Below are 13,647 nucleotides of genomic sequence, written 5' to 3'. Positions count from 1 at the left end.
TAAGTTCCAAAGTTTCACCCCAAAGAATAAAAATTCTTCTCTATCTACCTGTCATTGCTATCTGAAATTCTACTACAGTAGTCCACTTGTATCCACGGGGGATATGTTCCAAGACCCCCAGTGGATGCCTGAAACCGTGGATAGCACCCGATCCTATATATAACTATGTTTTTTCCTATACACACATCCCTATGATAAAGTTTAATTTATATATTAGGCACAATAACAGATTAAGAACTATAACTGATAATAATACAGAACAATTATAAGAATATACTGTAGTAAAAGTTACTATAGATCTTAGCAACCTCAGCATACAATATTTTTCTTCTGTTAGTAAGTTGAGAACTTTCTCCTCTCTGCTTTTCACTTAAAGGAAGCACTTTATAGTTTCTCTTTGGCATATCCAAATTTCCAGCATCACTACAATACTCCTACATTTTGGGGCCATTATTAAGTAAAATAAGGGTTCTTGAACACAAGCACAGATCGCTACAGTCAATCTGACAACTGAGGCTGCTACTAAGTGACTAATGGGCGAGCAGCACGTACAGTGCGAATCTGCTGGGCAAAGGGAGGACTCACATCTTGGGCTGGACAGAGCAGGGTGGTGTGAGATTTCATCATGCTACTCAGAATGGCACACAATTTAAAACTTATGAATTGTTTATTTCTGGAATTTTCCATTTACTATTTTCAGACCTCGATTGACAGAGGTTGACTGCGGGTGACTGAAATTTGGGAAAGCAAAACTGCGGATAAGCAGGGGAATACTACCATTTATTCCTTTGTAATAAGCAGTGTCTCCAGGAGAGTTAACTTGTCCTTTTAAAAATGAAATTATTAACCTTGGGAAAGAGAACATTTTTATATGACGTGATTTTATCTGATTGCTTTTAATATGAAAGGAGCAGCTTATACCTTGACTCCATTGATCCCCTGGGGAATGTAAACAATGATTACCGGGAAAATGGTGTGTGACTAATTTGTCCCCGGTCTTGATATGCTTGAGGTGATCAAATAGGCCCTTTTTAAGTACCCATTAGATTCCAAAAATTCCATTTTTTTTCAGCCTTGATCTCAGAGGCAGGGTGACTTGAATTGGAGCCCTCCAGCTGACTCACAATAAAAAGGTAGTGCGAGTAAAAAGTAAACTTTGTGGTCGTAAGCCACTGAAATTTTTGGATTTGTTTGGTACTGACACTTACTCTAACTTTTTCTTTTTTTTTTTTAACTGAGCTTACTTCTGCAAAGTAATCTCGAAATCATCGAGGAATGCTTACTTGGTCCACAGATTCTCTCTGGCTGTTGCTTGTCACCTCTGCCATTTTCTGAGCTGCTGCTGCACGAGGACTCACCTCCTGACATCTTGTAGGTTCTCTTGTTCTACTTCTGCTTCTGTGGGTTGCTGCCTTCTTCCTCCTCCTCCTCTTCCTTCTTCTTCTTCTTTACCACTTTCCTCCGTGCCCCTTTGCTAACTCTCCAAAATACGGCTAAAAACAAGCTGAAGATTTAAAAAAATTTACTGAAGACTGAGGACAACAGTAAGGATTTACTCTCTAAAACAGAAAACTTAAAGCTCTATATGAGCTATTGCTCCAACAGTGTGAAACCACACATCCCTCTAAAAGTAGTGTCCCCCTAATGACTGTCTCTCTCCTTTGCTTTCCCGAACGTTGAAGTAGCAGTTTTGTCTTCCACCAAGAGAAGGACCTTCACCACGTTCCATCTACTGCTAGACCCCACCATCAACACAAAATCGTCTCCAAAAGTTCAACTCTGCTCTTCTTTAAGAAAACCTGCTGAATTATCAAGCATAGCTGTTCAGCATCCCATCTCTTAGATGAAATGGACAAATTCATAGAAAGATATTAATTACCTAATGTGACTCAAGAAGAATCAGAAAATCTGAATAGACCTATAACAAGCAAAAAAATTAAATTAGTGATAAAAAATATATCCGCGAAGAAAAGCCTACACCCAGATGGCTACACTGATGAATTCTATCAACTATTTATGTAATAAATAATAACAATACCAAACAAACTCTTTTAGAAAACATAAGAGGACAGAACACTTCTTAATTCATTTTATCAGGTCAGTATTAACCTGATACCAAAGCCAGATAAAGTCATCACAGGGAAAGAAAACTAGACTCTTGAACATAGATGCAAAATCTTTAATAATATATTGACAAAAAAGCCCAGATGGGGCCAGCCCCATGGCCAAGTGATTAAGTTCGCGCGCTCCAATTCAGCAGCCCAGGCTTTCGCTGGTTTGGAGCCTGGGCGCGGACATGGCACTGCCCATCAGGCCATGTCGAGGTGGCGTCCCACATAGCACAACCAGAGGCATTCACAACTAGAATATACAACTATGTACTGGGGGGCATTGGGGAGAAGAGGGGAAAAAAAGGATTGGCAACAGATGTTAGCTCAGGTGCCAATCTTATTAAAAAAAAAAGCCAGAAAAATACAAAAAGAATTATACACCATAAACAAGTGAGGCGTATCACAGAATGCAAGGTTAGTTTAACAGGAAAAATCAATTAATGCAATACGCTACGTTAATAGAAGAAAAAAGAAAAAAATATCATCCCAATGAAGCAGAAAAAGCATTTGACAAATTCCAGTGCTCATTCATGATTAAAAAATTTTAACACACTAGGAATAGAAGGAAATCTCAGTCTGATAAAGGGCTTCTACAGAAATACTACAGCTAGCATCATACTTAATGTGAAAGATTGAATGCTTTTCCTCTAAGATCAGGAACAAGACAAAGATATCCACTCTAACGACTTGTGATGGTTAATTTTATGTCAACTCGACTTGGCCACAGGGTGCCCAGATTAAACATTAGTTTTTAGGTGTGTCTGTGAGAGTGTTTCCGGAACAGATTATCAGCATTTGAATTGGTGGACTCAGTAAACTGTATCTCCCTCCCCAGTGTGGGTGGACACAATTCAATCCATTGAGGGCCTGAACAGAACAAAAAGTGGAGGAAGGAAGGATTTGTTCCCTGCCTGCCTGCTTGACCAGGGACATTGGTCTTCTCCTGCCCTGGGACTGGAGTTTACACCATTAGCTTCTCTGGTTCTCAGGCCTTTGGCCTCAGATGAGAGTTACACCAGGTCTCCAGCTTGCAGATGGCAGATCATGGAACTTTTCAGCCTCCATAATTATGTGAGCCAATTCCTCATAATAAAAATATTTTTATATATATTCTATAGATTCTGTTTCTCTGGAACACTGACTAATATATCACTTCTATTCAACATGGTATTAGAGTTTCCAGCCAGTGCAACAAGGCAAGAAAAATAATGTAAAGCATATATATTGGACTGTAAAAGCATACAGATTGGAAAAGAAGAGGGAAAATTATATTTATTCACAGATGACATAATCTTGTATGTGGAAAATCCCAAGGAAACTATAAAATCTATTAGAACTACTAAGTAAGTTTAGCAATGTCATAGGATACAAAATCAGTGTACAAAAATCCATTCTGTTTCTATATACTAGCAAAAAACAATCTGAAAATTAAATTAAGAAAAGAAGTATATTTTTAACAGCATCAAAAAGAATAAAATAGTATATCATGCTCATGGAAGAGAAAACTCTGTATTGTTAAGATTGCAATTCTCCCCAAATTGATCTACAGATTCAACACAATCCCAATCAAAATCCTAGCAGGTTATTTTTTCGTTTTTTGGAGAAATTGAGAAGCTAATCCTAAAATGTATATGGAAATGCAGAAGACCTAGAATAGCTAAAATAGTTTTTAAAAAGAACAAATATCAAACTCACTGTAAAGCTACAGTAATCAAGACAATGTGGTATTGGCATAAAGATAGACCTAGATTCAAGGAACATAACAGAGAGTTCAGAAATAATCCCACACGTTTATGGTATACTGATAATTGACAAAGGTGCCAAGGCAATTCAGTGTTGAAAGGATAATATTTTTAGCTCTCTGTGCTGCACAATTCTATATGAATATGCCAAAAACACCCAAACAAACAGCCAAGCCTGAGACTCTTATCACAAACCAGACTCAAAAATTAATTCACTATGCTTCATAGACCTAAATGGAAGAGCTCAGGCTAGAAAACTCTACAAGGTAACAGGGAAAAAACCTTTATGATCTTGTGATAGACAAAGATTTCTTAGATACTAAAAACATGATACATAAAAGAAAAAAACTAATAAACTGGATTCCACTAAAATGGGAAACTTTTGCTTTTTAAAAGATCCCATTAAGAGAAGGAAATGACAGCCACAGACTGGGGAAGTAGTTATAAGTCAGATATCTGATAAAGGACTTGCTTCTAGTATAATGAATTTTTTGGCTCAATAATAAGAAGACAATCTAATTTTTAAAATTAGCAAAATATTGGAGAAGAAATTTCACCAAAGAAAATATACATATGGCTAAAAAGCACAAGAAAATATGCTCAATATTATTAGTCATTAGGTAATGCAAATTAAAGTCAGGAGACACCACTTTGCACCTATTAGGTTTGCTATAGCAAAAAGGACTTTGAATACCAAGTGTTGGTGAGGATGTGGAGAAATTGGAAGTGATTAGAATGTAAAATGGTAGAGTCACTTTGGAAAATAGTCTGACAATTTCTTTAAAAGTTTCACATAGGTATACCATATGACCCTGCAATTCCATACCTAGGTCTTGACCCAAGGGAAATGAAAACATGTCTGCACAAAGACTTGTACATGAATGTTGATAACAGCATTTGTCATATTAGCCCCAAACTGGAATCAATCAAACGTCCAAGCATCTGGTGAATAAATAAACAAACTATGGTATATCCAGACATGGAATACCACTCAGCAATAACAAGGAGCTGACTACTCATACTTGCAGCAACATGAATGAATCTCAAAAATATTATGCTAAGTAAAAACATTCAGACACAGGCAACTACATATTGTGAATGATTCAATTTACCTGAAATTTCTAGAGAAGGCAAAATGATAGACAGAAAGCAGATGGGAATGGCAATGGGACTGACTGCATGTTAGCATGAAGGAAATTTTTCGGGCAATAGAAATATTGTAAAGCTTGATTGTGATGGTAGCACAACTGTATAAATTTACTAGAACTTGCAAATTTTATGGTATCTATGCTAATGGGGCTTTAATGGAGGCATTATACCTGCTGGTCCTTAATAGAAGATTTCATCCAGCTGCGCCCCCCCCACGCCCCGCCATCAGAGTCACCTACAAGTCCTCTCACGCTGCAATGTCACAGTGTGATGTTGCTCAGATTTTCATTAACATTGTTGTCTCGTGCCCTTCAAGGCAAAGGAGAGAGGCCTCTCCCAAATTCCAATAAACCGTTGCAGGATTATTTGTGTCTGTTTGGTCATAGATAACTTTATTAGCAGATTTTACTCTCAGATTTGTCTCCTTTATCTTTTACTATCTGTTACTGAGGTTTCTGACCTAATAACTGACTTAATACCTTTGAATCTCCTCTGCTAGATTCTACAGATAATCTCTAAAAAGAAACTGACATCTGCCAAGTGACCAAATTGGCCTGGGGGCATTCCACACAGGCTGACACCACTCTGGAGAGCTGCAAGTAACCGTCTCAAGCCCAGGGTCACCTCCTAGGAGGCGTTCCTCATTTAAGTGTCACTCCCTCTGTTTCCTCTGCTCTTTTCTCCTGTTAGAGATACTGTGTGGATTGCTGGATTAATCTCTTGCTTTTCCCATCTTTTTTCTGCTCTTTTCATTTCTTTGTCTTTTTCTCCTTCTATTTCCTGGGGATTTTCTCCACTTTCAACTCTTCTTGTTAATTTTGAACTACAGGATACATTTCAATGAGTCTTCCTTGGGACATATCTTAGAATTCAATGGAAACTTTTTCTGTATCCCAATTATCTCTAATGCAGCAAGAGGAAACAATTATTAATTGATGATCAATATTACTAATTATCTTTGTGAAGAATGGAGCAAAAGAAGAAAAGAGACTAGATATGAAAATACTGGTTGAAAAACAATTGCATTCTCCCAAGCCAGCAGGAATGAGTACTAAAACAAATATTAGCAACATTTCAGAGGTGAAGGATTTGGGAAAAGGGAGGATGAAAAAATATCCATAACTACCACCAAAATAGTAAAGTCAGCAGTAGCATTTTTAGTGAGGGTGGAAGATGGGAGTAGTAAAGCATGGGGCTTAACAGTAGATTTGCTTTTAAATTTGTCTAGTTTGAATAACCATGAGGGCTTCAGGGAGAAGCTGTCTAGTAGGCAGGCAGAAATGTACATATGAGATTCATAAGAGGGGTCAATGCTGACTTACTTATGAATAATAATAATAAAAAAAAAACACATGGACAGTGCCTACAGAAGGAAATGGAAAAAAGGTACAATAACAGGTGTCGAACGCAGACTGCAAGAAATTAGTGCAGATGAGTGAAGAGGCTGTGAATTATCCTTTCAATAAGTGTGCTGATGAAAAGAAAGTTTATTAGTATGGTGACTCAGTGGGATAGAAATGTCAGAGAAGATTACACTACGAAAGGGGAACTTGATTATGTAAATAGTACAAGGGAAGAAGCAAAGGAGAGGGAGAGACTGAGCATACAAAAAAGATGAAGAATGACTATAGGGATGGTTTAAGATCAAGGTCATAGACCAAAGAATATTCATGTTTCACCTCTTTCTCCCCAAATAGATGAGTGAAGATAGACTACAGGTAGGGTGTATGTGGCCCTGGGCAAATATTTTCTGAAAAATCCTTGTCTATAAAAACAGTTTGATTTAAAAATATTTTACAAAATTCATAGACCCATTTGAGGCATCATTATTAATCTATCTATGAAGATCTAGAATAATGATAGAGCAGTATTTATGTATTTGTTTGTTACCCAATCAGCGCACATGAAGATTATTTGTAACCTCTCCCTATTCAGATTCAAGAACCATCTCTTTATGTTCTTTACTGTCAAATGCACCATTCCTGACTGATTTTTTACAATGGTATGGTTCTTCAGAAACTGTTGCTATTGAAACAATATATTCTAGACTTTGCAGTTCCCTGATATCATGATTTAATGATTGCATCATTAGTCATGATATGGCATTATCCATCATGCTGCCCATGCATAGTGTCTTCCAATGACTCTCTCAAAGGTTGTTATCACGCTTGTCAATGATGACCACAAATGCAAGTCTCACCCAGCGTATGTGGGAAAATGTGAATGATGACTCATTTTCTGGTCATGTAAAATTTGTCATTTAGAATTTTATAGCATAAATGTAGAACAACATGTCTTCCAACTGTGTCTTCCCTTGAACTCCTTAGGCTGTAAACACTGCATTTCTAGAATATGATCTCTTTTGATGTTGATCAAATGTTGCATCATTTCCTTCCATACACCACTACCAAAAGGGAGGATAGGAGAAGGACTTGTAGGCAAAGCTAGAAAGGCAGTCCCATTCATGCAAGGAATGTTCTTTATTTACCTTTTCAACCTAGGAGAGTATGGTGTCACCACGTCAATGGAAGGCAAGGGAAGATCTTGATCAGAAGGACTCATCTGTGTTGTGGGGCAATGGTCTCAGAAGCTCTCAGAGGAGACAGCTGCAGCCATCGCTAGAGTGCTGAACCTGTGGTATGGAGTATGGGGTGACCACCCTGGATGCAGCAGTGGAATGCACACCGGAAAAAAATGCTTGCCACCACCTACCCCCTTCAGGTGTTATAGACGGGAGGTAGAATCAGAGTCAGAACACTGATGGGCAAGAGCCTAGCTGTGGGCTTACACAAGTGGCTCAAGGCCACAGGTCAGTGATGGTTTTTCATAACTCCAAGTGCCACAGTTGTCCTCCAGCACAGCCATGCCTCTGTGGATGTAAACAAGTGCCCATTTACATGGGAGGTACATGTTGGAGTAAAAATGCTACAGATCTTATTATAACTTCCCCAGGGCCATGATAACACATATCTGTCAGCTCATAGGAGGCACTAAAGAGACAGTTTTCTCTTATTTTTAAGATGAAAACATTAAAAGGAAGCAAGGACTATTTCTAAACAAGGAGGGACTTTTGACAGGAAATTTGCAGACATCCCCTATCTTGTAGAAATGCAGTGACCTCTAAGAGGCAGCATGCTGATCTTGCTTAAGAACCATAGACAATAATCAGAGTCTGCTAAACCCATCTACTTCCCAGAGAAAACGAAGCATTCCTGATGGATGGGGTCAAGGAATCTCAGACTCCATGTGGGGATCTTTCCCAAGGTTTTTCATAAATGTGTATGCACAAGCAATGTAAGATATTCCTATAATTTGACAAATTTTGCAGCGTTGTCTTAATAGAAGAACCAGGGTGAGTAAAAACAGTGCTTCCCTGGAGGGGTAACAACGCTAAGTTTTGAGCTAACCTAGAGTTTCAGGGAGTGGAAAGCAATGCACTAACAGGACAGACCTTAAGCAGAGATCTGATTGTAAGAACCATTCCTAAACCACTATAGGCATCAGACCCTAAAAAATTTTTAAAACAAGTTTCTATCCTAAATCTCTACAGTGAATAGGTATAACTTTTATATTCATGGAAACAAGTGATTTAAAACACACAAGGCACCAGACTATATTTGGATAAATGGCAAAGCTAAACCCTAGCCAATTCTGTCAGTAAGAAAATCAGTCTCTGATTTTGTTCTTAAGTCAAGAATCAGTTTTTTAAACAAATATTCAGGGCTATCATCATAAATATAAAGTTCTAATATATGAAAATGGTTTCTTCGTTAAGACAAAAGTTAACTCCACAAACAAAGCATTTTTGAGGAGTAGAGAATCTTGGTGGTCTGCTCTGTGCTAAGATACCATAACCGTTCCAGAAGCAAACACTGTTCGGGCAGGAAAGACAAAATCCTGCGCACGCTCGTCATTCATGGACTTGGTTTTAAATTGCTTTCTTCCTCATTCTCGTCTCTTGGGTCCATCAAGCTTTCAAGCCTTTGGGCCATAGATGTTGCTTCTTTTTTTTTGTTTATCTCACTTGATATGACTCTTGGCTCTATTCAATTTTTCCTAAGATCATTAGTTCACCTTAAAATGCTAACTGCCTCTGGCTGTATCAGGTAAACATGCCTTCAAGGTTGGCCCAGAGCCATTCTGCCTCGGTGCTGGCCAGTGTGGGTGGCGCTGCTCACCGGGCTCACCTGGGAACAAGAGCAGGTCTGGACAGTAACCAATATATTTTTCATCTGAAGAAACTATCACCTGGGAATTGCAGACGGAAAATAATTTGTACTGAAAATACTGCTTTGGCAAACAAAAACAATAACAAAATGTCCCTTGGGCTGAAACACAGCCAGAGAAGGCATGCACTCCTGGGCAGTGTGCATCTTTAGAAAGGCAACTTAATTTAAAAGCCACCTAATTAGTAATGGAGAGGTCACACCAGCAAACATCTATCCACACTCATGCCTCCTCCTACAGGAAATTGCTCTGCTTACAGCCTTGATGTCTAAGTGGCCGCTACTAGATGCCATTGCCCTGACTCTCTCGGCCAAAACGGACTGGGCAAAGAGTGAGCATCCCACCTGAGGTGGCCACATTCTGAGGTTGGCCTGGCACCAAAAGATAGGCTGAGTGTATTAGTTTCCTAAGGCTGCCATAATGAATTTCCACAAACTGGGTGGCTTACAACGACAGAGATTTGTTTTCTTATAGTTCTGAGGCTGGAGGTCTGAAATCAAGCTCCAACTGCACAAGAGAAGAACCCTTGCCTCTTGCAGTTTCTGGTGGTTGCCAACAATCCTTCTTCTTTGGCTTCTAAATGCATCACTCCAATCTCTGCCTCTGTTGTCACATGGGGTTCTCCCTCTGCGTCTTTTTTTCCTGTGTCCAAATTTGACCCCTGCCTTTAAGGACACCAGTCATATTGATTTAGGGCCCGCTGTAACCCAGTATGACCTCATCTTAACTTTGATTACTTCTGGAAAGATCCTATTTCCAAATAAGGTCACATTCACAGGAACTAGGGGTTAGGAATTGAATATATCCTTTTGGGGGAGACAATTCAACCCCTAAACACTGAGTCAATCAAAGTTTTTCTGTTAGGAATGTGAAGTAAGAGACACACAGAACTAATCAGTTGGTAGTGGAGTTCAAAGTAAAATGATGGGATGAACTTGAATTGGGGCCATGGCAGTTGAAAGCCACGAGCAAGCAGGAGTTATTCAGGAGCAGCAAAGATGCAGGGTGGAGACCAAAGAAGCTGGAAGGAGAGAGAGGAGCCTGGAGCAGCCACAGAGAAGGAAGTGGAGCTCCCAAGATGGTGAGGACGTTCCTGCAGCTGCCCCGCGCTGACTCACCTCCACTGCCCCTCCAGCTCTGTATTGAACACCCTCTTCTCAAGAGAACTGCTTTAACAATTTGTTCCGTGAAACAACATGAGCTAAGAAACACAAGTCTAAGGAGAATCTTCTTTTTAGAGGTGAGGGATCAGAGGCCTGAAATATATGGTGACTCCAACCCAGTGTTGTGCTTCCCCGGGGTCAGTTCTTCTCGATGCTCTGGACTCCCCAGGGGATCCTGGCCCCAGGCAGTGGGACAGGGTTTCCTTCTGCACCTCTCTGAAAGAGTAATATTTACCCACAGGCCACCAGGAACATGTCTTTTGTCTTTTAAGGTGACCCAGGCCTACCCAGGAGGCACAATAGTGGCGCAATAGCTGCCTTTCTATTTCTATCTTGGATTCCAGGCCAGTTCTCCAGTGGACATGTGAATAGGCCAGGATATGCCAGGTACTGTATATCTTCTCCATCAATCTCACAAATGCATAAAAGGGAAGCTGGCATGAGGCCTGAAATAGGCCAGAATGACTTGGTCAAGAACTGCCCTTTTCACTTTCAACCTGGAATTCCCCTCACCCGGTCTCTCCCCAGGCTGGCACAGAGGAGACCACTCCACAATTTCCTAGCACCTCCACTTCTTCCCTGCTTCCTGCCGCTCCCATCAAAAAGATTTGTATGAGAGCAAAATAACTTGTCACTCCGGGATGATACAATAGATGCTGATTAAGAACTTCCTTGTAAAGCTCTCAATTGTGAATGTCTGAATGACTGATAAATTCATTTTATCTGTAATACCAGGTAAGAGCAGAAATTCAGTTTGGAAGTCAGAGAAGTGGCTTCTGGTTCTATGGCTCTGCTAAGCCATGGAGCTCTGAGCAAGGTTTTGATTTGACAAGTGAGAGTGTGGACGTAGGAGATCCTGGAGTTCCCTTGTCATTTACTGATCTATGCTCCCTGGGACTGACCTGGCTGTTGCTCTTAAATTGCAGAGGTCATAGAGAAGAGGAAACTGACCCAATTTGAGTGCCAACCTTCTGCAGGAATGTGTAGGAATTTACTGCTAATTATTTCATTTAATCCTCAGAACCACGTTAAGAAATAGGTTTAACAAAGGACGAACCTACTAGACAATTAGAGAGATTAAGGAGATTTCCGGTGCTTGAATTTCTGGTTGAGCAGGAAATACTGGGAGATCAATAGCCTTCTGAACTTTCTATTTTCATCAGCCTTTTTCCTTTAGAAGGTACCAGGAAGTTAAAAAAAAAAAAAGGCAGTATAGCCTTGAGATAAAAAAAAGTTAAATATCAGCCACTAAATGTTTAGCAAGAGTTTATATTAATGTAGGAAAATGCTGACATTAAGACATTATATCAAAAAAGCCAGATGCAAATATAGTATCATCTCTGTATTACAGTCCTTGCTAGAGTGGCAAACCTAAGCAAATGAAAATAGAATTACCTTTCCAAATCTGGAGATAAATACACCAAAATGTTCAACAGTGGTGGGGATATAAGTAGTCTTTCTGACTTTTCCATGTTTTCCTGATTTTCTGAAATAAACAATTAGTATCTCTATAATGGGGGAAAAAAACGTTATAATTATCTTAAGGGAAGCAATCACCCAGAATTTTGGATTTTGACAATGGTATCTTGGGCTGGATCAAGGCCATGGAGGGGTGATATGATGATTCACTCTCCACTGTTGGAGTCTGAGGAACCGAGGGCACAGGGATCATCTCCAGCTCTGCTTAGTACTGGCTCCACAGGAAATGTAGGCACCACTGCTGCTTAGTGGAGAACGAGGAAGCAGTTGGAAGGTCATCTCTCCCTTTCCAGGCATTTAAGCACAAGAAACACTGGCACTGCAAACACAAAGACAAATGAGTCTGGATGACTGCCGTCAAGGAGCCACAGTCTAGTGAAGAAGAAGTTAATTTCAGAACAATGTGCCCAGGGCTGGTAGCAATGTATACAAGATGTCATGATCATGTGTGCACAAGGCAGTTGCAAGAAAACCAGCCCAAAGTGTGGGGAGCACTTCCCGGAATGGGTGCTATCTGGCCTGGCACTCTACACATCCTGATGCCAAGACCTTGGACCAGCTTGCAGGCAGATGTTCAGTCTGGACATGCTCTGCTGCTTACCCATTTTGTTCACCGCTCTTGACACCTAAAGGGCAAAGCTGCTCAAGATGAGTAGACATGGGCTTAGTGTGGGTGGGAGGCGAAGAAAATGGAAGCAAACCCCAGGCTGAAGGAGCAGCGTGTGCAAGGGCATGGTGGCAAAAGAAGTCTATTTAGGGGAACTGCAAGTAGTCTGTGTGGTTTGAACTTGGGAGGATTCCATTCTGAAGGCTCTAGGAAGCCAGTGAAGGGTTTAAACCAGAGTGACATTAAGGTCAGATCTGATTTTTTAGGAAGATCACTGCAGGATAATATGTGGAATGAATAGGAGGCCAGGCGACGAGGGAAGAGATGGCTTTGTGGCAGTTATCAAAGCACAAAAAGGTATGGATTTCACTTTGGCCAAGGAGATCAAACTTTCTCTTCTTGTCACCATCACACCATAGGTGTCCCAGAGCCCTATCTCTAATCTCTGGTCACGGTACAGGAATTTTTGTGGTATGTGTGAACATGTAGTGTATGGGGGTGTGTGTGTTACGTGGTATGTGTACATGTGTGTTGTGCATGTGTAGTGTGTGGTGTGTGGGTGTGGTGTGTATGTGTGTGTGTGGTATACGTGTGTGTTGTGTGTGTGTGGCTGTCGTGCGGTGTGTGTGGTGTGTGTATGTGTGTGTGTGATATGTGTGTGTTACTGAACCTGAAGTGAGTTCGCTCACCCATTGCACAGCAAGCCAATCTCTGACACTGCGTGTGGTGGAAGAAAGTAGGAATTTTATTTTTGCACAGCACTGAGCAAGGAGAGAGGGCAGCTAACGCTGAAATCCCAAACTCCCCGAAAAACTAAAAGGAAGGGTTTTTATTTGGGGTTTTAGGTAGGGGAGGGGGAGCATACGGCCTTACTGGTCGGAGCTTTCCCACCAGCCTGTCTTTGGCCTTGAGACACTTGCAGAGAGGAGGGAGCCTGTGACCTTGCTGGTCAGCAGCTTTCCCAGCAGCCTGTATCTCTTTGTGGGGAGGAGATGATCCAGGTGCTTGTCTTTGATGGTGTCTGTCTCCATGGAGGATAGTGGATTCTGGAGCCAGGAAGCCAGAGAGTGAGCAGGGAATAAGTGTTTTGGTTTCAACCCCATATATGCTGGGTTTAATGTGGGGAAACTGTTATCAGGGTCGGTATCAACTCCCCCATATTTTATGTC

The 13,647-nt window shown here is 40.6% G+C and overlaps 1 long non-coding RNA gene across 1 annotated transcript; it reads right to left on the bottom strand.

Moving 5' to 3' along the window:
- Positions 1–1,288: 1,288 nt before the first annotated feature.
- LOC123288020 (uncharacterized) lies at positions 1,289–11,656 on the bottom strand. Its single transcript, XR_011503167.1, has 3 exons — positions 10,348–11,656; positions 7,491–7,634; positions 1,289–1,504 (listed from the first exon to the last, which is right to left on the bottom strand). It is a non-coding gene; the product is annotated as an uncharacterized lncRNA (long non-coding RNA).
- Positions 11,657–13,647: the final 1,991 nt, after the last annotated feature.

This window comes from Equus asinus, chromosome 1 (assembly GCF_041296235.1).
Source record: "Equus asinus isolate D_3611 breed Donkey chromosome 1, EquAss-T2T_v2, whole genome shotgun sequence".
NCBI lineage: Eukaryota > Metazoa > Chordata > Mammalia > Perissodactyla > Equidae > Equus > Equus asinus.
This window is presented reverse-complemented; position numbering and strand designations above follow the sequence as displayed.